Below are 25,645 nucleotides of genomic sequence, written 5' to 3' on the forward strand. Positions count from 1 at the left end.
TGAGCAGGTGAATATCTGTCCTGTGCTGAGGATTCTAGAGCTGAACAGAGTATTGCAGGTGGGATCTCACCAGAGCAGTCTATGGGGGAGTACCACCTCTCTGGAGCTGCTGGCCACACTGCTTTTTATGCAGCCCAGAATAGTGTTGGTTTTCTGAGCTATGAGCACAGACTGCTGGCTCATGTGCAGATTTTTTTCCACCAGTATCCCAAAGTCCTTCTCTGCAGGGCTGCTTTCAATCCTTTATTCCCCAGTCTGTACTGATACTGGCAATTGCACCAATCCAGGTTCAGGACCTTGTGCTTGGCCTCATTGAATCTCATGAGGTTCACGAGGGCCAACTTCTCTAGCTTGTCTAGGTCCCTCTTTTTTTACTTTAAATTGGTTCAAGCAGTCCTACTGTTACTCAGCAGGCACCTTTGACCTCAAGAAGGGTTCAAAACCATTGTTTCACCCCGTGCATGTCTAAAACCTTTCTAATGCAGGGCTGTGCCTTGAAATGGCTAAAGTGTTGCTAATAATGTGCTTGCTTTTTTTTTTTCCATTCTATTACCTTTCACAAACACTTAGAAGACCCATGGGCCACAAGTTGAAAATCACTGTCTCTTAAACACTAGTGACAGAAGATTAAAGCTCCTACTGCAGTGACGCAAATGTACAGTATCAATATACTACACTGAAAACTGGGATAGAATTTGAGGACTTGCAGCTTGTCATCTGGTCCCTTCTCTAAATTATTTCATTTTGTCTTTATTTCAGTGGTCCACTTCATTCTTATACCTTTAAAGATATAAAAGGAGACAAGGCCAGAACTAATAGTGGCCTTGTATCCAGGCAATTTATGTTTTGTATTATCTTTTTTCATATTCTTTGTAAATATAGAAAAGATTCCCAGACTGGAGCCACACACGTTTTTGGCTGAGTCTTTATTGTTATAATACTACTCAATACTGTCACAGAAATCTGCTCTGTTGCACCCAGTGATAGGACAGAAGGCAATGGATATAAACTACAACACAGGAGGTTCCACCTCAACATGAGGAGGAACTTCTTCACTGGGAGGGTCCCAGAGCACTGGAACAGGCTGCCCAGAGAGGTTGTGGAGTCTCCTTCTCTGGGGACTTTCCAGCCCCATCTGGATGCATTCCTGTGTGACCTGTGCTGGATTCTCTGGTCCTGCTCTGGCAGGGGGGTTGGACTCAATGATCTCCAGAGGTCCCTTCCCACTCCTAACATCCTGTGGTCCTATGATATCATAGGTCAGAGCTGTTGATAATGTGCAGGTGTAGAAACTATTAATATACAGGTGGAGAAACTATTATTTCTAAGGAAATAAACAAAGCTGAGTATGTCTTTTTTGAACATGAAAAAAAAGGCTTAGGATGGGATACAAAGAGAAATAAAATGAACAACAGAATAAAATCATCCTAAATTTGAAACTCCTACTTTACTTTTCAGTATTTTGTTCTGAATAATGTAGCTTAACTCATTTATTAAAAGCAACATCATTGTCTTCTCTAGGAGAGTTAAAGAGAAGTGAAACCTCCCAAATTCTAAGCAGCAACTCAGAAAGTCTTTAGCTTAATTTAAGTTTTTCTTATGAATGGTTTGAATAGTTAATTCAATTTATTTGTACTGAAAAGTTTGTTTTAGAAAGAAATTCTTCCCCATGAGGGTGGTGAGACACTGGAAGAGGCTGCCCAGGGAGGTGGTGGAAGCCTCATCCCTGGAGGTTTTTTGCAGTCAGTCTGGCTGTGGCTCTGAGCAACCTGATGTAGTGTGAGGTGTCCCTGCCCATGGCAGGGGGGTTGGAACTGGATGATCCTTGAGGTCCCTTCCAACTCTGACATTTCCACGATTCTATGATTCCATTCTCTGACAGATTTACTGTGGAAACTAAGACCAGCAGATGATGTGGCTGATGGAAGAATCAGATGTTATGATGGATAACTATGTGTATCCTCCTTTGGACACTAGACTTAAGGTCTAATTTTCCCCTTTTTATGCTTACAATAGCTCTTGGTGGATCCTTCCACCAAGCAGTTCACATTCAGTGATACTCAAGCACTGCTGTTAAAAACCTGCATTCTGCAACAGAGGTCAGAGAGGGTCATTTTGCCTTGTGTAAAAAAGAGTGAGGTTCTTACTCTATCCACTCATAAAGACTCCACATGTCATTTTAAAGAATACAAAACTAAATAATCCCACTTGAGCTGCCTGGCCATCTTTATAGTAAGAGCAGACTCAAGGTTCTGATGTTTTGACCTTCACCCCACACTGGTGTAGCTAACTGCTCTCTGTTATGAATATATTCATTAGAGTCTAAACACAAGAGAGTCTAAAGTGTATCTAACTGATTTATATGCTGTATTATTCATTGGAAACAGGACACATTCTGTCCTGCTCAGTGATACTTTATTGGAAATATGGACTTCGTATGTCAGTAAGTCAAAAACAATGGTACTTCTATGGGCAGTAAAATAGCTGGGTAAGAAAATTAAAAGGAAGATGGTTTTCTATAAATTTCACTTCATATCTTCTAGTTGGATTGTTAGGGCTATGTCCTGGCTTTAGGTCTCTGACTTGGTTTCACTGAGATAGAATTACATGGCTGCAGGTCATCAGCAGTTTCAAGTCAGCCAGATCACCTGGCCTAAGTTTGCAGCAGTTGACCTCTGGAAATCAAATGGGTTGGTTATGGTAATATTCATGTCTATAGATAGTTGCTTATAGTTACGTAGTATTGGGTGGGTGGAGGGGTTACATCATTGTACGTGGTAGGGGGGCATGTACATGTGCGCGCGCACTATGGGGATTGTGGGGATCAGATTGGGCAAACATTTTGTTGGGGGGAGTTTGGACGGAGCGGGCCAGGGCCAGGAACAAGGAAAGGGAAAAGAGGGGACGGGAAGGGGAGAGGAAAGGGAACGGCAGGGGATTGGCAAGGGAAAGGAACAGGGACTGGAAAGGGACCTGACAGGGGAAGGGAAGGGGAAGGGAAGGGGCAGGGAAGGGGAAGGGAAGAGGGCAAGGAAAGGAACGGGAAAGGAAAGGAAAGGAAAGGCAAAAGGAAAGGAACAGGACAGGCAAGGGACAAAGGAACGGCGACAGGGGCCCAAGGAAGGAAGGAAAGGAAAGGGACAAGCGGGGCAGGGAAGGGAAGGGACGGACAGGGAAGGACAGGGAAGGGAACGGGGGAGGGAGGGAAGGGAAGGGCAGGGCAAGGGCAGGGAAGGGAAGGGAAGGGCGGGGACGGGACGGGAACGGGAAGGGAAGGGACAGGGAAGGGACGGGAAGGGAAGGTGACGGGAAGGGCCAGTGCAGGGACAGGGCATGGGCCGGTCAGGGCACGGGCAGGGCACGTTCCCTGTCCTGTTCCTGCATCCTTTCTTTCCTTTCCTTTCCTTCTTCCTTTCCTTTCTCTTTCCTTTCCTTTCCTTTCCTTTCCTTTCCTTTCCTTTCTTTCCTTTCTTTCCTTTTCCTCTTTCTTTCCTTTCTTTTCTTTTCTTTTCTTTTCTTTTCTTTCTTTTCTTTTCTTTTCTTTTCTTTTCTTTTCTTTTCTTTTCTTTTCTTTTCTTTTCTTTTCTTTTCTTTTCTTTTCTTTTCTTTTCTTTTCTTTTCTTTTCTTTTCTTTTCTTTTCTTTTCTTTTCTTTTCTTTTCTTTTCTTTTCTTTTCTTGCTCTGGAGAAAGGCTTATGAAGTATTTCCAGGGCATTCTCATACTGTATCCAAATCTCTGCAGTGATCTTGAAGAAAACTGTGTGTTTCTAGTCACTTCTGAATGGCCCCTTGCCTGTTAAAATGTTGAATCAACATGTCTCGGAACATGTATAACGATGTTGAAATCAGTAATGCTGACAGCATACATTAAATTTAGTCATGTTTGTGGCACTGAAGCTCTGACAAGCACATCTTGCTAGGTGACCTATGTGCTATGAGAAAAGTCACTGAGTAAATGCTGTTATTGCCTCAAAACTGCAGTGGGGAGATCTGTCTGGGCTGAGCCCTTCAGCTGTATTGCAGCTCAGTGATTGCTTATTGAGGTATCACAACTGTAACCATGGACTGGAGAAAAAGGAGTCTATATGAATTGATTTTATTAAAATCTCTCAGAATGTAGAATAATATTCCCTTTGTGCATATGACTTTCATAAACTCTTATTTGGGTTTGACAAGGCCTTGGTTTTTAGCTGTGTTATCAAAGAGAGCAATAAAAGGGAGAGAAGATGTATTCACATCAGTTTGAGGAACATAATAGGGCAGAAGCCCAGAGTTTCCTTTAAGCAGAGGAATTTGAATAAATCTAGCAGCTAAAAAAAGTAGCTTTTAGGCTTATCCAATTTCTGAGTCAGCACATGCTTAAGCATGATAAAAATACATTTGGAAGTGCTCTCCTTACGTGAGGTGCTTGTAAGAGTGTTGATCTGAATTAAGTGACTTAGGAGAAAAGAGAACAACTTGCTAGAGGTTTAACTGCTGTAGCCCTTAAAATTCTCAAAAAACTTGTAGAGGTTTAAGTGCTGTAGCCTTTAAAATTCTCAAAAAACATAAGCAGAAGGTAATGGCACTAACCCATGATGTGATGGCTTTGGGGAAGAGGTTGGAGAGGGAATATAACTAAGGCTTCTCAAATTAAGTCAAAATTATTTTTCACTTGATGCCTCCTGTATCTGCTAGTTCTTTGATAACTTGTGTGATGTGCCCTCTGAATGTATTTTCAGATCTCCTTTCCTTCGTGATGCGTGCAAGTCTTCTCTAACGTTCCCCTGTAAATAAATCTTCTGCTTCCTCTATCCAATGATAGTGTAAAGCTAGCTTTAGAATTTGACTATGTATCTTAAAATCATAAAGAATTAGAAACTTTTTTTTTTTTTGCATTAGTGTATTTAAGCAAAACACATTGAAAAAGATCTTTAAAAGTATTTCAACTAGAGAGGGGTATTACCTGCTTTGGCGAATCAATTACATCAAAGTTTATGCCCGTGAGTTTGCATAAACAGTAACTGGGGCTGGCAACAGTATGTTTCAACTGATTTCCTGCAACATACTCCTTCGCCTCCATGTGGGAACAAACCCAACATAACCATCCACTCCCCTGCTCCCCCCACATGCTCCTATCTGAAGACTTTATGGTTTGCACTGTTGAGAGAGAAAATTCATCATGGCTCCTGAGCTGTTCTTCTCTCTGTATGTGTATCTCTCTCTTGCTAAATATTATTTAACAAAGTGTTTTATCAGCAAATTGAGCTCTGAAAAGCAATCTCTTTAGAAGCCCCAAAGCTGTGATTTGTGGTGCATGATGCTGTAGATTAAAGAGTCTTGGTGGAACATTAGCGTCTGTCACAAATGGAAATGACTCAAAATCTTTCCAAAACTGTCTTAAATCATATGAAGACTTTCAGACACAGATGTTTAATATGTAGGGATTTAAAAATATGGTGCAAACCCAGAAGAAATTCATATCTTTGTTTGTGACTTACATAGTCATTCAAACCTGCATATTCTTGTGTTGAAAATACTACATTGATGAAAATTTCTTTGAATCCAATAAGATCACCTCCAGTGCTGCAGATTGTCATAGTTTAGAGTGGGACAGATCCCTCTAATGCCCCTAGGGCAAAAGAAAACTGTTTCACACACAGCATTGGAGCATTGGAATGTTCAAATGGAAAATGCATTCCCAAGCTACAGTACTACAATGGCACAATGCATAGTGGTGAGCATAGCAAAGCATCTAAAATACAAAGGGATGCCTGATCTGAGTTTAACAGAGAAGCTCATTAAGCCAAAAAAACTTCAAACAAAACCCTCCACCAAACCAGACCAAAAACCCAGTGCTCCTTTTCTCCCCACCTGGGGTTTAGCATATACCCCAGGGCTCTTTCTTCCCCTCCATTGCTAGGCTGGATTCAGGCTGCCCACACCTGAAACTGCCTTCCCTTGGTCCCTGGCATTAGGTCTAAACAGACCAAGATTTCACAGTAAAAATTAGTCAGGCCTTGAAGGGCAAAGACAGGACTGGAACTATCCTCCTCCCACACCATGATAAGGCAGCTCACTGCATCCACGGAGGAGAAAGGGAAAAAAGAGGAAGACAATAACTTTGCAATCAGATTTATAGAGATGCAGAATTTATGGGAGGAAATACAGGAATTGCACTTTCTGGTACACCTCCTGGACACTCTGTACCTTCTGGAGGTCTGCTTTGTGGTTCCTTTTAAAGGTACCCAGCTCAAACTGGGACACAGATTTTATTGCTTGAAATTAGAAGTTTGTTTGAGGGGTTTTTTTTATTCATTCTTTTTCATTTCATGTCTCTGCAAGTGCACAGAAGGCCATGCAAAACAGTGTCTGTGGCCAGTGGACTTCACATCTAAGAGGACTTGTATATTTGAAAGGAAATGGCAATGCTTTGAGACATATTTTAGAACCTATGTTTTCAGATCCTGATACACTAAAATTCAGGTAGACAGCAAGGGATTGGTTTGAATTGATCTCTGGGAATTTACCTCTGAGCATTAAACCACCTCATCTATGTCTATAAATATCTGAGGAGTGGGTGTCAAGTGGAGGGGGCCAGGCTTTTTTGAGTGGTTCACAGTGATAAGACAAGCAACAGTGAGTTCAAACTTGATCAGAGAAGATTTCACCTGAACATGAGGAGAAACTTCTTTACAGTGAGAGTGACAGAGCCCTGGAGCAGGCTGCCCAGGGGAGTTGTGGAGTCTCCTTCTCTGGAGACTTTCAAAACCCACCTGGATGCATTCCTGTGTGGACTCCCCTGGGTGATGCTGCTCTGGCAGGGGTGTTGGTCCTGATGATCTCTTGAGGTCCCTTCCAACCTCTGATACACTCTCATACTGTGATCTGTGAATATATATGAACAAAACATGGAATCAGATGGAGTGACATCGTTGATAGACCTAACATTAAGGATAGAAGGTCATAAAAAGCTGTTCATGGACTACAGGTTATCTATAATGCTAATAAACAGTACAAAATGTTTAGACTGAAAAGCAGTAATACATTTGTTAAAAAAGATTCTCACTTAAAGCTTCAAGCCAAATTTGGCAAGACCACTGTTCCGTTAGAAATTATTCCAACAGCCTTCTTTAGCTACCTTTGCAAGCAGGACAGTGTTGACCCTTCAGATATGGATCAAAGGTTGGACTGGATGATCTTTGACGTCTCTTCCAACCAGATATATTCTGTGGTTCTGTGGTTCTGTAATCCGCACACAATGCTGCTTCCAAGCACAAAAACATCCACCTGAACAGAAAAGAAAGCCACAATAATTTACAAGTAATCATCAGGTAGCAGCAGATTGTGTCAGTGTGAGGTGAAATTCACCCCACACCAACAATGTTGATAAAAGATAAATGTTGATGATGGAGCCACGCAGAAAATTTGCCATACATTGGCTCTGCTGACTCCTCCTCTTCATGTACAGAGGTGTGATGTCATTGTTACATGTTGTTAGCCAGTTTCTCATAGAATAAAGAAGTTCATACTTGGAGATCTGACCAAAATTTCAATAAATATTTGCCCCATAGTGTTGCTTACTCCTGCTGAGGATGGGGTATACCTTACAGTTAAGACAAGAAAGCTGCTCATCTGAGCATTCCTGCTTTTCCTCATGCCCAATTGGTTTAAACATTGACTGATAAACTGGTTGCAAGAAGGGATCCTTAGGTAGTGTGCCATGCCTTGTCAAAGTTAAGGTGTTAAGGTGTTTAAGAAAAGCCTGGATGAGGCACTTAGTGCCATGGTCTGATTGATTAGTCAAGGTTGGGTGATCAGTTGGGCTTGATGATCTTGGAGGTCTCTTCCAACCTGGTTGATTCTGTGATTCTGTAAAGTTAAAGGTAAAATCCAAGAATCAAGTGCTTAAAGAAGTGCTGAGCAGGATCCATTCTGAAATCTGGTTTTGGAAAGGAATAACTAAAAGAAAGCAAGTGGACTATCAGAATAAAAACCTTTTAAAAACCACAGGTAAGATGACGGGAACCTCATAAGCATAGGCTGAAATCCACAGCATTTACCATATGTAATTGTTACTATTCTGGGGAGAGCTCTGTAGGCAGCTTGTAGCTGGGTCAAGATATTCTAAATCTGTGTTTCTGGCAAATATAGTCACTGCTCCACTTCTCCGCTGTCCTGAATGTATCTCTTCAGACAGGATTCTTTTTTTCTTTCCTACTTCCTTTTTCACAATGAGGCTTGTAACATCGGAATGACATGCTTCTGAGCCTTCAAGAGCACTAAGAACATTTGAGAATTGACTTCATCCTTTTTTTTTGTTTGTTTGTTTTGTCTAAGCTGTGGTGAAACTGTAGGAAAAAAAAAACAAAAAAAAAAAAAACCCAACAAACAGTATGACAAATCATCTGTGTATTGAGTTTGGCTAAGCCGGAGTTAATTCTCCTCAAGGCATCCTTCTAGTGTTGTGTTTTGTAGCAGCAGTTGATAGCTGTATCAGTGTGAGGGCTGAAATCCCCCACACTGACAATGAGCAGGCTAGCTCAGTCTGGAAGCAAATGAAGCTGTATTTACAAGCAAAACTACAATCTATGATGAAATGCAATGAATCTGTACAAATAGACACTAGTCACAACAGTTACAAATAGGTACAATCAACAGAAAAGCACAACCAAGCTCCCTTTGCTTCTCCCCAAAGGGGCCTTTCCCAAGGGGCCTCTCTCCCAGGGGTCTCCTCCCCCCAGATCCCCCTGGCAGAAAACAGAGAAGTTAGAAAGCAGAGAGGCTGTTAACTTAGCTCACCAAGGTCAGTGTGTTATCTTCAGCCAGAAGAGAAGAAGCAGCAGCCAGACCGCCCAGCAAGAAAAGCAAACTCCCCACTCCGACTGCCCTAACTTTGTTTTGAGTGGTGGTTCTTAAACATTTCTATCTGTCCAATGGAAGTGTTTAGAACAATCATTATTTTGCTTTCTTACACCCAACATTGAATTATTTACATTCTTTAGCTTTTTCTGCTTGAAATTTGCAAAGAAAAATTAAAGACAGTTCTAAACCATCACAGTAGCACAGCAGTGTTTTGGCTACTGCTGAACAAGTACCCAGGCTGTGTTCTTCCAACATTTGCCCACCCCACTGCGGGGTGAGGATGGGACACAGCTGAGCCAGCTGACCCAGACTGGCCAAAGGGATATTCCATGACATAGGACATCAGCTCAGATATAAGAATGAAATGAAAGAAGGAAGTGGGGGCAGAATTCATCCATGGTGTCTATCCTCCTAAGGAACCACCAAGCATAGAGAGCCCTGCTGCCCGAGACTGACCCTTGTCCTGCTGATGGGCGGTAGAGGCTAACAGCTCTCTCTCTCTCCTTTCACTTCCACGTGGTCTATTGCTTTTTGCTTATTCTTATTATTATTGTGGATGAGAAGCTCAACATGAGCTGTCAATGTGCACTTGCAGCCCAGAAAGCCAACCAGAGCCTGGGCTGCATCAAGAGAAGTGTGGAGGTGATTCTCCTCCTCTGCTCCACTCTGGTGAGACCCCACCTGGAGTACTGCATCCAGTTCTGGAGCCTCTATTACAAGAGGGATCTGGACATGCTGGAAGGTGTCCGGAGAAGGGCCACCAGGATCAGCAGAGGACTGGAGCACCTCTCCTATAAGGACAGACTGAGAGAGTTGGGGCTGTTCAGTATGGAGAAGAGAAGGCTCCGAGGTGACCTTCTTGTGGCCTTCCAGGATCTGAAGGGGGCTACAAGAAAGCTGGGGAGGGACTTTTTAGGCTATCAGGTAGTGATAGGACTGGGGGGAATGGAACAAAGCTGGAAGTGGGGAGATTCAGACTGGACATGAGGAAGAAGTTCTTCCCCATGAGAGTGGTGAGAGCCTGGAATGGGTTGTGCAGGGAGGTGGTTGAGGCCCCATCCCTGGAGGCGTTTAAGGCCAGGCTGGATGAGGCTCTGGCCAGCCTGATGTAGTGTGAGGTGTCCCTGGGCATGGCAGGGGGGTTGGAACTGGATGAGCCTTGTGGTCCCTTCTGACCCTGACTGATTCTATGATTCTATGATTATTTTTATTAAATTGCTTCTATCTTCTTGCTGCCTTTTGCTATATTTTCCCCTCTCCCCTATCCATTTAAGGAGGAGTGTGATAGAGCAGCTTCGGTGGGCATCTGGCTCCTAGGCCAAGGCCAAACCACCACAGTCTCTTTTGGTGCCAAAACCCAGGAAAATATAACATAGCTGCAGTTTTGCAGTTTTTCTAAAAGCCTGCTTAAGAGACAAGCTTCTGTGCTGGTCATGTGGCTTGCTGATAACATTTGCTTTGTTTTGGAAAGATTTTGTTGGTTTAGGAACATACCCAGGCAGAGAATGGCTGCCTGTTTATTTCTCATGCTTGTAGGGCTGCTGTTCTGTGGGAGCCATGCTGGAGAGGTTATCATTTCTTTCACCTCTAGTCAATCCACACGTTGAGAAATGCCATAGTAATAGTTATGTATGCAAATTTCACTCTGTTATGTAGCCTTTCCAAAGGTACACAAAGTTGAAACTACCCTGGTACACAGGGTATGACTGATTACACTATAGCTACAATCTAGAATCATGGAATCAGTCAGGGTTGGAAGGGACCACAAGGATCATCCAGTTCCAACCCCCCCGCCATGGGCAGGAACACCTCACACTACATCAGGCTGTGTAGAGCCTGTACAGTCTGTAGGTAGGTTTGCTATCCAATGCCATTATGGTAAAAAAACCCCAAACACTATTTTTCAATTAAAATTTTTTAAATTAACTGTCTAGGTCACTTTCAAGTTCATTTTTTTAAATTAACTTGAATGTTGCCTTTTCAGAATTGGTTAATGGTTTATGAATAATAATGTCCTCTGTGGCTTGTTGTCAAGCTGCATCAGGTAACTTTCTGAGAAAAACTGTTCATATTTCAGGGATTGATCAGAAACATTCTAAGTGCATGAAGCAGTTGCCCCATGAAACATCTTGCATTTGTGTAAAGTGAACCTAACTTCACACACATTGAATTTAATGAAAACTTCATTCCTGTGTGTGCTGGATTTAAGCCCAGCCCAGGAGGAGTGGGCTGGGAAAACCAATCCAAAACAAAGCAAAGCAAAGCAAACCAAAATGAAACCAAAGCAAAGCAAACCAAACGAAACGAAATCAAAGCAAAGCAAAGAAAACCAAACCAAACGAAACCAAACCAAACCAAACCAAAGCAAACCAAACCAAAGCAACGCAAAGCAAACCAAACCAAAGCAAAGCAAATGAAACCAAACCAAACCAAAGCAAACCAAACCAAACCAAACCAAACCAAACCAAAACAAACCAAACCAAACCAAAACAAACCAAAACACAACTAGCCTTAGGTGGGCAAACACACCTGACCTAAATGGGCAGAGAGACCTGGCCCCCGCCCGGGGGTAGGGATCCCCTGGTCAAAGTCTATTCTAGTCCCACTTCCTGTCCACAACCCTATTTAAGGGGGGACAATTTCCTGTCTTGCTCTTTCTCTCCTGCCCCTGGCTTTCTGGTGCTCTGCTGCTGTGACCTGTGAACCACAGGTTGGACCTGTTCCACACTGTCCCAGACTGCATCTAAAGAGAATCTATCTTGCATCCAGAGAATCCTCTGCCATCTGCATCTGGTTTTGTACATATTTTTATTTATCCCTTTTCCTTATACCTTCGTAACCTTCCTTTTAATCAAATGCCTTTTATTTTGTGTTAAACTTACCTTTTTTACTTCCAAATCAGTGCAAGACTCTTCTTTCATTATTCTTCCTCTCTCTTCTCCTCCTGTCTAATTTGCTTTCCCTACTGGGAAAAGGGGAGAGGAGAGGCAACCTAAATCTGTTCCATTGGGCTTTTGGGCTCCACAAAAAGCTTAAACCACAACGACGTGATTCATGTTTCTTCAACTCTTTGGAGCTGCATCTTTCTGCCATACTTCTGCAGGTTCTATCAAGAAGATTACCCATGTAGAAACTTCCACATTTCTGCAGCCACAGATACTAGCTTCTTGTCAAAGCAGAGCTAGCAGTTCCTTTTGTGGAAATATACTCAGTTCTTTGCTTTCCTTTCAAGACTCCCAAGTCTGTGTCTTCCTTTGTGGAAAAGTCAATGTAACATATTTTAGTTACTCAATATGTTAATAGATTGAGTCTGGTTTTAAAAGGTGGAGCATAGTTTATAAAAAAAAAAAGAAATCTTTCCAATAGTTAGTATGTCATTGTGAGGGTCATAATCTGTGGTGCTTTGCTGGCATATTACATACTATAGAACTGAGGTTTGCTAGTCTCTGTTTAACACTGTCATGGTTAAGGAGAGCAACTTGAAAAGGTGAATGCAAAAGGCTGAAAATCAAGAAAGCAGATAAAAGAATATGGAGGGTTTGTTGGTTGGTTGGGTTTGGGTTTTTTTTTGTTGTTTTTTCTTGTTATTTGGGTGGGGGGGTTGTTTGTTTTTAATTTGTAGTCTTTTGTTCAGTTTCATATTGGGGTTTGAATTCATGGACTCTCAGCACAGTAAAAGAGTTGCAACTAAACCCTCTGTTTTAATGTTAGTATGATGGTCATTCTATGTGCCCTATCATGCCCACCATAACCATAGAATCATAGAATTGTTAGGGACCTCCAGGGTCATCCAGTTCCAACCCCCTGACATGGGCAGAGACACCTCACACTACATCAGGTTGCTCACAGCCACATCCAGCCTGGCTGCAAAAACCTCCAGGGATGAGGCTTCCACCACCTCCCTGGGCAACCTGTGCCAGTGTTTCATCACCAATATGCTGAAGAATTTCTTCCTAACATTCAATCTGAACCTACCCATTTCTAGTTTTGCTCCATTCCCCCCAGTCCTATCACTCCCTGACACCCTTTCTTGTAGCCCTGTTCAAACACTGGAAGGCCACAAGAAGGTCACCTTGGAGCCTTCTCTTCTCCAGACTGAACAGCCCCAACTCTCTCAGTGTGGCCTCATAGGAGAGCAGCTCCAGCCCTCTGATCATCCTCGTGGCCCTTCTCTGGACACCTTCCAGCATGTCCAGATCCTTCTTTTAGTAAGGGCTTCAGAACTTGATGCAGTACTCCAGGTGGAGTCTCACCAGAGTGGAGCAGAGGGGTAAAATCCCCTCCCTTGCCCTGCTGGCTATGCTTCTCTTGCTTCAGCCTAAGCTCTGCTTGACTTTCTGGGCTGCAAGTGCTCACTGCTGGCTCACGTTGAGCTTCTCATCCACCAGCACCCCCAAGTCCCTTTCTTCAGGGCTGCTCTCAAGCCAGTCCCTGCCCAGCCTATATCAGTGCTTGGGATTGCCTCGACCCAGGTGCAGGACCTTGAGTTTGGTCTTGTTGAACTTCATGAGGCTGGTTTGGTCCCAGCTCTGCAGCCTGTCAAGGCCCCTCTGGATTGCATGGGTGGAGCAGCATAAGTGCACTGTTCAGTAGAGCACACTGTAGTCTACTGTACACTGGCTGCCCTGTACTCCTGGAAAGAGTGACCTTTGTTAATGCACTGGCCATTCAAACCACTGATGCCTTCACGTTCCAGATTTTGTAATTGCTGGATAATTTACCCTATAAAACAGTGTTTTCACTTGGATGTGACTTCAGTATCCCATTCCCTTCCACTGTAAGAACAAACAGTAAGGAAAAGCAAATCAGTCTGGGGAATTAGTTTTGCTGTGGTCCATCATACCTGAGAAAATACATCTTGCTCCATTAAAGTCACTAAAAGTCTTGTCAGTTTGGCCAACTATGCTGGAGTTAGGCTGAGAACATACATCACAGTACTGCCTTAGCACTGGGAGTCACACCACTCCTCATTTGCTGTACAGTGATGAGCATCTTGGTGTCCAGTCACAAATAAACTGCTGTCACTGGAGTAATTTGACTGGTAAAAGAGCTTAGAGCTTTCAAAGATAACCTTCCTAGAATGAAGCCTATTTTCAGAGGTGCATCATAGCACATGAATTGTGATACTCTCATGTTCAGGGTTTTAAAAATTTGCAGATTTAAACTATGTGTCATACAGATAAATCTGCAAGACCTCTGGAAAAGAGCTTCTTTGAATGGAGGTGTAACATGTCTCTTCAATGAGGTTAACCTCTCTGACTGCCCAGCCAAACCAAACAGTGCTGTTTCCACAATACTCTGGAATGCTAAAAGCCAGGAAAAAAATGTTGCCTGGGGGTTAAACACAAGGGAATATAACAGAGTGAGTTACACTTGAAAGATATTTTTGTTGCCTAAGGACTAATTCTCTCCCTCTCTGGAGATATTCAAAACCCATCTGGATGTGTTCCTGTGTGACCTAGGTCTAGGTGATCCTGCTCTGGTGGGGGGGTCGGACTGGATGAGCTTTCGAGGTCCCTTCCAGTACTTAATATTCTGTGATGCTGTGATTCTGTGTAAACATTTAATGACCATATTCAGTAAGAAATTTTTTTCCTGTTTAAGCTGTGAGAGAGAGAAAAAATTTTCTACTTAACAAAATGCTATCCAGCTGATACAATGGTGGATTTTGATACTCTTTTTCTAAGATTTGAAGTCCTGCCTTGGGACCTACAATTTATATCTGGGGATACTTTATTTCCTATGAGGACAGACTGAAAGAGTTGGGGCTGTTCAGTCTGGAGAAGAAAAGGCTTCGAGATGACCTTCTTGTGGCCTTCCAGGATCTGAAGGGGATTACAAGAAAGCTGGGGAGGGACTTTTGAGGGTGTCAGGTAGTGATAGGACTAGGGGGAATGGAATAAAGCTGGAAGTGGAGAGATTCAGGCTGGATGTGAGGAAGAAGTTCTTCCCCATGAGAGTGGTGAGAGCCTGGAATGGGTTGTCCAGGGAGGTGGTTGAGGCCCCATCCCTGGAGGTGTTTTAGGCCAGGCTGGATGAGGCTCTGGCCAGCCTGATGTAGTGTGAGGTGTCCCTGCCCATGGCAGGGGGGTTGGAACTGGATGATCCTTGTGGTCCCTTCCAACCCTGACTGATTCTATGATTCTATGATTCCATGATTTAGTTTGTACCAGTATAAAATTCAAACTGGCTTCTTCATTCTCTCTGTTACCTACATCAATATCTGAGATTTCATATAGTTTTTACGTAACCTTTCAGTTCATAAAGCTTTTGATAAGAAAAGTGTTTCCCATCTAGTTCAGTCCTGAATACAGCATATAATATTTAATACAGATACATTGATTCCAATAGAGTGTATTAGAAGAGAGCATGGTTTTCCTGAAGAACATCAGCTCTTCTTTGAAAACCACAGAGAAAAGATAATCCACAACTCTACTCATAAAGTCATAGAATGGTCCAGGCTGGAAGGGACCTCCAAAGCTCATCCAGTCCAACCTCCCTGGAGTCAGCAGGGACATCCCCAACTAGATCAGGCTGCCCAGAGCCTCCTCCAGCCTCACCTTGAACATCTCCAGGGAAGGAGCCTCAACCACCTCCCTGGGAAACCTGTGTCCACCATCCTTGCTCCTAACATCCAATCTCAATCTGCTCTGCTCTAGTTTGAAGCCATTGTCCCTCATCCTGTCCCTGCAGGCCTTTGCAAACAGTCTCTCTGCAGCCTTCCTGGAGCCCCCTTCAGGTACTGCCAGGCTGCTATTAGATCTCCCCAGAGCCTCCTCTTCTCCAGGCTGAACACCCCCAACTCCCTCAGTCTGTCCTCAGAGCAGGGCTGCTCCAACCCCCTGATCATTTTCATGGCCCTCCTCTGGACACTCTCCATCAGGTCCATGTCCTTCCTATAGTGAGGACTCCAAACCTGTACTCATCTGTGGCTTGTAAATAACATATTGCTTTCCTGTATTTCTTTCATCAGCCTGCAGAAGTGATGTCTTGTTAGGTGCTCAGTGGTGTTGATTTAAAACTTTACTACCTGCTGACTCTTAGGATGCACTGGACATTTAATTCAGCATCTGATATGGTGCAACTCTGCTTTACAGCTCCACTCTAAAACTAGATAAGAAGTACTTGTTGAATACAACCATTTATTTCCTGCAAGATTATCAAGAGCTTCTCTCATAATGGGATGTCACTAGTACAAAGGAATTAAAGTTGCAGATTACTGTTTCTTTTTTAATACATCTAACACTGAATTTTCCTTAAGCCTGGCTACCAGTGATTTTTGTTTCCCAAACAGGTCTGGATTTCCACATCGAGTTTTCTGTAGTTTATATGGAGTCATGTCTCAGGATCCATTCACCATTTGTTACATCTTTACAGTCTCACAGCATGTCAGGGATGGGAAGGGACCTCCAGAGGTCATGGAGTCCAATCCCCCTGCCCAAGCAGGACCATAGAATCCAGCACAGGTCACACAGGAATGCATCCAGACAGGGCTTGAAAGTCTCCAGAGAAGGAGACTCCACAACCTCTCTGGGCAGCCTGTGCCAGTGCTCTGGGACCCTCACAGTGAAGAAGTTCCTCCTCATGTTGAGGTGGAACCTCCTGTGCTGGAGTTTCTATCCATTGCCCCTTGTCCTATCCCAGGGTGCAACTGAGCAGAGCCTGTCCCCTCCCTCTTGACCCCCAGCCCTCAGATATTTACTAACATTTATTAAATCCCCTCTCAGTCTTTTCTTCTCCAGACTAAGCAGCCCCAGGGCTCTCAGCCTCTCCTCACCAGGGCAGTGCTGCAGTCTCTTCAGCATCCTCATCCACACTCTGCTCGACTCTCTCAAGTAGATCTTTCTTGAAAAGCAAAAAATGAAAGCTTTACTTTCACATGTGTCACAGGCTGGTATAAACATTTTGTTGTATGTTACCATTTATATATTATATAATTAATGACATAATATAGTTGTATTACATAAATCTCTACATTTAGGGGGTTTATTCCTTAATCTCTGTTGTTTGTTTCTTTTACTGTAAACTCTATTTCACAGAATCACCCAGGTTGAAAAGTCCTCAGAGATCATCAAGTCCAGCCTATCACCTAATACCTAACACCTCCTGACAACTAAACCATGGCTCCAAGTGCCACAGCCAAGCTTTTTTGAACATCTCCAGAGAGGGTGACTTTGTAATAAGCCATATTCTTAAGCAAGAAGTGCAAAATAAGCTTTACTTTCTTCTCCTATATAAAGCCAATACCATCTCCCTCACCTTATGTCATCAACTAAAGGAAAATAATCAAGTTAAATGTGGTAACAGACATTTTGAGGGGATATGCTGAGTGTGGATACTCGGCCAGTGGAATGTGCTGCCCAGGGAGGTGGTGGAGTCACCATCCCTGGAAGTGTTTCAGAAAAGCCTGGATGAGGCACTCATTGCCATGGTTTGATTGGTTAGAAGGTGTTGGGTGATAGGTTGCACTGGATGATCTTAAAGCTCCTTTCCAAGCTGGTTAATTCTGTGATTCTGTGACCACAAAAACATAGAGCAATGGTAATTGTAATGTGAAAGAAAGGTCTTAGGGTAGTGTTGGTCCCAGCCTTTTGATCTTCCTTCTCTGGATACTCTGTAACTAACTGCTTGGAGTAAAATATATAAATATATATATATAAATTTATATAAAATATATAAATAAATTAGAAACTACAACTGCACATAGATAACATTTTTTAATATAGAACCTTTTATAGCTGATAACAATGTTTTTATACCACATCATTTTCTTCAGTCTTTCTATGTAACTTTGAATGAGATTTAGTGACATCACATTTATGACAAGAATTGATTTAAAAAAATAAAAAAAACCAAAAAACCAAATTAAATTAAATTGGCCCACCTCTTCTCAGCAGTGGACATAATAAGCTAGAAGAATCAAGGTAGCCATAGGATCCAACCAGAGGATAAATTATTGATGATTGATTTTGTGGTTGATGGTACAAATGGTTTTAGGAGATTTGTCAATCACTGCTTACTTTCCCTGCATGCATCTTAGGAATTTAGTGCCTAACAGGACTGCTGGTTTGCCTTAGTGGGGTTGGGAGGGAAAGGTGTTCAGCCTATAGGCTGGAGAGAAAGAGGAGCAGGACTGGAGAAGCAGAAGGGAGCTGCATCAATATACACATTTGGTCAGAGGATGTGCAAAGCAGAAGCACAAGTTCAGACACAACAGCAGAGTAAGAGAAGTTTGATAATTTTCTTCTGTTACCCCTGGTTTACTTTTAGGCAACTTTTTAACAACATTGCCCATGTCAGATACATTCTTCTTTTCCTTGTTGCATTTTTCTGAGCAAAATGCATGATCTATGCAGGTTGCAAGATCATTGGAAATTATGTTTTTCCAGTTTACATGGAAAAAAAGTGCAGTGAGGTATTGCCAGGATTTTTATTTTTTTTCAATAATAATAATAATGCTTATTATTAATGCTTCGCTCATTGTTTGTGTTCTGACAGTTGCTGAAGCAGAAAAGATGTTGTAGTTCTTGTCCCAGCCTGAAACAAACACATCAAACACAGCTTGCAGAGGCTGAAGTTTGTTGTTAGATTATACTTAAAGACAAGGTGTTCAAACATGCCACTTGTAGAAAACTTTTGGTGCAGTAATTGCTCAAAGATTTTGAAGTCACTTCATGTGTACTTTCACAGAGTCACAGAAATATTCAGGTTGGAAGAGACCCTCAAGATCATCAAGTCCAACCCAGAACCCTACTCTACAAGGGTCACCCCTAAACCATAGCCCCAAGCACCACATCCAAACCATCTTTAAACACATCCAGGCTTGCTGACTCCACCACCTCCACATTCCAATCCCTGACCACTCTTGACCTGAAAAAATGTTTCCTAATGTCCAGTCTAAACCTACCCAGTCACAGCTTGAGGCTGTTCGCTCTTGTTTGTTTAGCCTGGAGAAGAGGAGGCTCAGGGGAGACCTCATTGCTGTGTACAACTACCTGAAGGGAGGTTGTAGCCAGGTGGGGGTTGGTCTCTTCTCCCAGGCAACCAGCAGCAGAACAAGAGGACACAGTCTCAAGCTGCACCAGGGGAATCTTAGGCTCGAGGTGAGGAGAAAGTTCTTCACAAAAAGAGTGATCTGCCGTTGGAATGTGCTGCCCAGGGAGGTGGTGGAGTCACCATCCCTAGAGGTGTTCAAGAGGGGATTGGACGTGGCACTTGGTGACATGGTTTAGTAGTCATGAGGTGCTGGGTGACAGGTTGGACTCTGATGATCCTTGAGGTCTTTTCCAACCTTATTGGTTCTGTGATTCTGTTATTACCTGGGAGAAGAGACCAGCACCAGCCTCTCCACCATGTTCTTTCAGGTAGTTTTAGAAGGCAATGAGGTCTCCCCTCAGCATCCTCTTTTCCAAACTAACCATCCCCAGCTCCCTCAGGAAGACAACCTTAAACCATTTCCTTCATATACTAATTAGAAATGATTTTTCAACCAGATTAATTCACTCCTCCCCTCCCAGATATCAAAGTTAGAGAGGTCAGTATAAGGGTTTGCATGTTCTACACAGCAGTGGATCTTGAATACAAACACCCCAGGTCACCAGAGCATGACAATTCATCTTAGTGAATCGAAGGTGTCAGCACTCATGCATGACACAACTGCATTTTTAAATTCTTTTGCTAAAAGTTCTCTTGATTTTTTCCTAATACCCAATCTAAACTTACCCAATCACAGCTCGAGGCTTTAACCATCAGTTAAGAGTTAAATGTCCCTCTTGTCTGATTTACAGCTGTAATCTGCAAAATTGTTGCCCTTTGTTTTGGTAGGAAATGGTTAAAGCTCATCTCAGGGCATTTGGAACACAAATTCAGCATTCAAGAAAACTTGTAGTTATGATGCTGTGCACTTGGCTGTAATCTCCAAAGCTTCACAGTATTGATGTTTGTGTTGAATTTCAAATTATTCTTTAATACATTAGTGACAGTGGCAGGTACAAGTTAGTGCATGGTAAGATTCACAAGTTTACAAACAATTTCTAACATATTATATGATCCATGGGCATTTTCAGAATAAATTATTGCACAGCTTTCTGAAGTTTAATTACTCTTTGTTGCCTCAATTTGCTTGCCATTGTAGTTACTCAAAGTCTAAATTCTAGGGAGAAAAAATAAGTAAAAAGACAAAAACTTGAGTCAGTTTTCCGTTTTTCAAGTATTTCCACATTTCAAACATCAATCCCAATAAAACTGTGGAACATCTAATTCCTAAAAATAATTAAACCTCTCAGGAGAAATCATAGACTCATAGAATCAGTCAGGGTTGGAAGGGACCACAAGGCTCATCCAGTTCCAACCCCCCTGCCATGGCCAGGGACACCTCACACTACATCAGGCTGGCCAGAGCCTCATCCAACCTGGCTGCAAACACCTCCAGGGATGGGACCTCAACCACCTCCCTGGACAACCCATTCCAGGCTCTCACCACTCTCATGGGGAAGAACTTCTTCCTCACTTCCAGTCTGAATCTCCCCACTTCCAGCTTTATTCCATTCCCCCTAGTCCTGTCACTACCTGATACCTAAAAAGTCATATTTACTGATTTTTTTTTTTAAGATTTAATAATGCTTATGAAAGTTTCTTGCCTTAGGAGTTGTGTTTTGTTGGTTTCAGTTTCTTCTCCTTTACAGCTTTCTCATTAAGTGCTTTAAGCACAGCAGTTAAGCTGTAAATAAGATTGCTGAGATGAAGGAACAGTTTACACCCAAGTATAACACAGAAAGCTGTCAAGAAATAAAAGATGGATCCCACTCATCCGATTCCTTCTGGATTTTTATCTAATGACTTGCATGTGGAAAGAAGCACTAACCATTTCTTATTCTTTTTTTATATATATATAAATGTTATCTGGGGCTGTTGTCCTAAATTGCTTTGATAAGGCAGCAGCAAGGGGTGCTGTGCAGAAAGCCCTTTAATCTCTTCAATCTTGAACTGTGAATTCCACATGCACATTGATAAGCCTTTGGTGCACTGGATGGCTTCAATGGAATTTAAAACAAGCATTTATTTCCTTCTCCGTTAATGCTTTAGTTGTTTCACAAATGCTGATATGAAATGTCCTCAAACCTGGACAAAAGCTGGTAATTTGTCTGTGTCAGGTACTCCATTGTAGTTAAAATTAAATGTAAGCAACTGGGTCAACTTAGTAAGGGGATGGGTTTAATTTTCAAATTCCTTTGTAAGGAATTTGAAAATTAGTTAGACTGCACCTTGAGTGCTGTGTCCAGTTCTGTGCACCTCAGTTTAAGAGAGATGTTGAGATGCTGGAATGTGTCCAGAGAAGGGCAACAAGGCTGGGGAGAAGTCTTGGACACAGCCCTGTGAGGAGAGGCTGAGGGAGCTGGGGGTGTTTAGCCTGGAGAGGAGGAGGCTCAGAGGAGACCTCATTGCTGTCTACAACTACCTGAAGGGAGGTTGTAGCCAGGTGGGGGTTGGTCTCTTCTCCAGGCAACCAGCAATAGAACAAGAGGACACAGTCTCAAGCTGTGCCAGGGGGAATTTAGGCTGGATGTTAGAAGTTCTTCTCAGAAAGAGAGATTGGCCATTGGAATGCGCTGCCCGGGGAGGCAGGTGGTGAGATCAATGTCCCAGGAGGTGTTTAAGAAAAGCCTGGCTGAGGCACTTAGTGCCATGGTGTAGTTGATTAGATAAGGCTGGGTGATTGGTTGGACTGGATGATCTTGGATGTCTCTTTCAACCTGCTTGATTCTGTGAAATATGTAATCAAATCCTTTTCCTACCTTTGCTAACTAAACACTAGAGGTTTCTGAGACTAGTGATAAGAAGTTTCAAAATGTTACTGATGGAAATATTATTCTCTCTCTTACCTATATGACAAAGAATTCATGAAACAGTTACTTGTGTGGTCGAGTTACCGTGCTGGTGTGTAAGCAGGGATAATGGCCAGGGATCTCTGTGCTCAGCAGCTGTGAAACTCAACTGACCCCCTTGCTCATTATGAGCCATAAGGAAGTCATGCTAATTTCACATCTTAATTGTACTACTAATGATTTCAGAAGACTTTTACAGTTTTATAAAGGCAGGCCCAGCTGGGACTACTTGGTGATCTAATCTAAAATTTTTATGTATCTGAAATAGTGGACAGCAAATTCCTCATAGGACAGCAATGTGTCCTTGTGGCCAAGAGAGCCAGTGGGATCTTGGGGGGCAGAAGAAATGTGTGGCCAGCAGGGCTAGGGAAGTTCTTCTGCATCGCTACTCTGCCCTGCTGAGACCACAGCTGCAATCCTGTGTCCAGTTTGGGGCTCCCCAGTTCAAGAGAGACAGAGACCTGCTGGAGAGAGTCCAAGGGAGAGCCAGGAGGATGCTTAGGGGACTTGAGCATCTCCCCTGTGAAGAGAGACTGAGAGCCCTGGGGCTGTTTAGTGTGGAGAAGAGAAGGCTGAGAGGGGATCTGATCAATGTCTATCAATAGCTGAGGGGTGGGTGTCAAGTGGAGGGGGCCAGGCTCTTTTGGGTGGTGCACAATAATAAGCCAAGGAAAAACAGGTACAAGCTGGAACAGAGAAGATTTCACCTCAACAGGAGGAGAAACTTCTTTCCAGTGAGGGTGACAGAGCACTGGAACAGGCTGCCCAGAGAGGTTGTGGAGCCTCCTTCTCTAGAGACATTCACAACCCACCTGGATGCATTCCTGTGCAGACTAACCTGGGTGATCCTTCTTTGGCAGGGGAGTTGGACCCATTGATCCCTGTAGGTCCCTTCCAACCTCTAATGTACTGTGATACTGTGATACTGTGAAATTGAAGACACCTATGATACTGTGTTTAGCATCCTACATCATATGAATAGGTGATGATTTTGAATACCTGTTTCTCTTTTTCTATGCTTCTGCAAGGAATAAACTGTCCTTGCAAAAAAAAAAAAAAAAAAAAAAAAAAAAAAGGCACGCATTCATTCTTTGTGCCTTTTTCACTGTCAAAGGAGAACAGCTATAAAAGTGAAAACAGGATGAAATACAGCTGAAAAATCATTTCTCTCATCCACATTGAAAAACATTGTATGAAGTATCAAAATGTTTTATTACCAGAGCTCTTAGCAGCTATTTGTTCTAAAACTGTGAAAATATTGAACTGAATTATCCTTTAAGGTGAGGAATGTGCATATAAATAATATGCACATGGCAGTGAAATTGATTACATGTGCATTTGTCTTAGTACATGTTGCAGTCTCAGTAATATTTTATAGAAGTTTTTCTACCATGGAAAATCCTTCTCTGATAAGGTAAAAGATCTTTAAGAATAAGTCTAAGGAAATGAAGCTTTGAAGCCTGGGTGGTTTGGGTTGGTTTGTTTGTTTTCAGTTAGGAGGAAAAAATATCAAGTGTATATAATGAAATTTGACTGGTTTATAACATCTGTGGATCTCACTGTCCAGTGCAGAGCTACAGAAATGATTAGGGGAGTGGAACATCTTCTTTACAAGGAGAGCCTGAGGGAGCTGAGGGCTCTGTATCTTGGAGAGGAGGAGCCTGAGAGGTGACTTCATGTTGATAAAGATGTGCAGGGGGAGTGCCAAGAGGCTGGAATCAGGTTCTGCTGGGTGATGCCCAATGACAGCACAAGGGGCAGTGGTGGAAGTTGAGGCATAGGAACTTCCATGGAAACAGGAGGGAATTTTTTTTCCCTGTGAGGGTGACAGAACACTGGAAGAGGCTGCCCAGGGTTATTGTGAAGTCTCCCTCTCGGGAGATATCCAAGACTCACCTGGATGTGTTCCTGTGTGATCTGCTGTAGGTGATCCTGCTCTGGTAGGGGGGTTGGACTGGATGAGTTTTGAGGTCCCTTCCAGCCCCTAACATTCTGTGATCAGATCCTTTTGTGGTTCAGAAGATGATCTAACATAATATAAATTCACAAATCAGGTATCTCAATGCAAATCTGATCAGAACTAAAAGAGATATTAAAGTTGACAGCTTTGTGATTTGGCAGTGGTCTAGGCATACACCTTGTGCCTCAGAAATGTAGAGGTCTTTAGCTCCAGTTCTTCACAGCTTTCATCATCACAATGTGCAAGCAGCACATGGCAGCAAACATAAATGAAAGCATCTTTACAAGTACACAAAAGAAAATAAAGCTTGATATTGCTGTTCTTAAGCTGGAAATGCTGTTATGAATACTGAGTGAGCATAACAGATGTCCTCCTCAAACCTGGACAAGAGCTGGTAATTTGTCTGTGTCAGGTACTCCATTGTAGTTAAAATTAAATGTAAGCAACTGGGTCAACTTAGTAAGGGGATGGGTTTAATTTTCAAATTCCTTTGTAAGAACAACATTGAGAACTCTGTAGACAGACTTCCATAGTAATTTGTGCATCAATTGTGTGGCTGCACTCTTTGAGCATCTACATTCATAAGGCATGAAAACAAATTCAGTGCTATGAAACACTGAATCTGCCTGGTCCAAATGTAGTCTGCCTGGACTTCAGCAGAGCCTTTGACACTGTCTGCCACAAGAAGCTCCTGGCAAAGCTGGCAGCTCATGGCTTGGACAGATTCGCTCTGAAATGGGTCAAGAACTGGCTGGAGGGCTGAGCCCAGAGAGTGGTGGTGAATGGTGCCACTGCCAGCTGGCAGCCAGGCACTAGTGGTGTTCCCCAGGGATCAGTGCTGGGCCCCATCCTGTTCTATATCTTTATTGATGATCTGGACAAGGGGATTGAGTCCATCATCAGTAAATTTGCAGATGACACCGAGTTAGGAGCAGGAGTTGATCTGTTGGAGGGTAGAAGGGCCCTGCAGAGGGACCTGGACAGGCTGGATGGTGGGCAGAGGCCAATGGGATGAGATTGAACAGGAATAAGTGCAGGGTTCTACACTTTGGCCACAACAACCCCAAGCAGCACTGCAGCCTGTAAAAAGAGTGGCTGGAGAGCAGAAAGGGACCTGGGGGTGCTGGTTGATAGTAGGTTGAACATGAGCCAGCAGTGTGCCCAGGTGGCCAGGAGAGCCAATGGCATCCTGGCCTGCAGCAGGAATAGTGTGGCCAGCAGGACAAGGGAGGTTATTCTTCCTCTGTACTCAGCTCTGCTCAGGCCACAGCTTGAGTCCTGTGTCCAGTTCTGGGCTCCTCAATTCAAGAGAGATGTTGAGATGCTGGAACATGTCCAGAGAAGGGCAACAAAGCTGGGGAGGGGTCTGGAGCACAGCCCTGTGAGGAGAGGCTGAGGGAGCTGGGGGTGTTTAGCCTGGAGAAGAGGAGGCTCAGGGGAGACCTCATTGCTGTCTACAACTACCTGAAGGGAGGTTGTAGCCAGGAGGGGTTTGGTCTCTTCTCCCAGGCAAGCAGCAGCAGAACAAGAGGACACAGTCTCAAGCTGTGCCAGGGGAGGTACAGGCTGGGTGTTAGGAGGAAGTTCTTCACAGAGAGAGATTTGCCATTGGAATGTGCTGCCCAGGGAGGTGGTGGAGTTGCTGTCCCTGGAGATGTTCAAGAGAAGCCTGGATGAGGCACTTAGTGCCATGGTCTGGTTGATTGGATAGGGCTGGGTGATAGGTTGGACTGGATGATCTTGGAGGTCTCTTCCAACCTGGGTGATTCTGTGATTCTCTGAAATGTAGACAGCACTAGCCCTAAGCATTTCAGTTCTGTATGTCCCACTCTCCAATGCTTTCCTGGTATAGTGAGAGTCAGTTTCCATTTTTAATGTTCTTTATAGTGAGAGTCAGTTTCCATTTTTAATATTCTTTTAGTTCTAAAAGATTCTGAAATAAGATTCTGGAAATTAA

At 43.2% G+C, this 25,645-nt stretch overlaps 1 protein-coding gene across 1 annotated transcript in view; it reads left to right on the forward strand.

The window, feature by feature from the left end:
- Positions 1–25,645, forward strand: part of KCNH8 (potassium voltage-gated channel subfamily H member 8) — a 247,748-nt gene that overhangs the window by 117,851 nt on the left and 104,252 nt on the right. The gene's annotated exons all lie outside the window — the stretch shown is intronic.

Source organism: Indicator indicator, chromosome 11 (genome assembly GCF_027791375.1).
Source record: "Indicator indicator isolate 239-I01 chromosome 11, UM_Iind_1.1, whole genome shotgun sequence".
NCBI lineage: Eukaryota > Metazoa > Chordata > Aves > Piciformes > Indicatoridae > Indicator > Indicator indicator.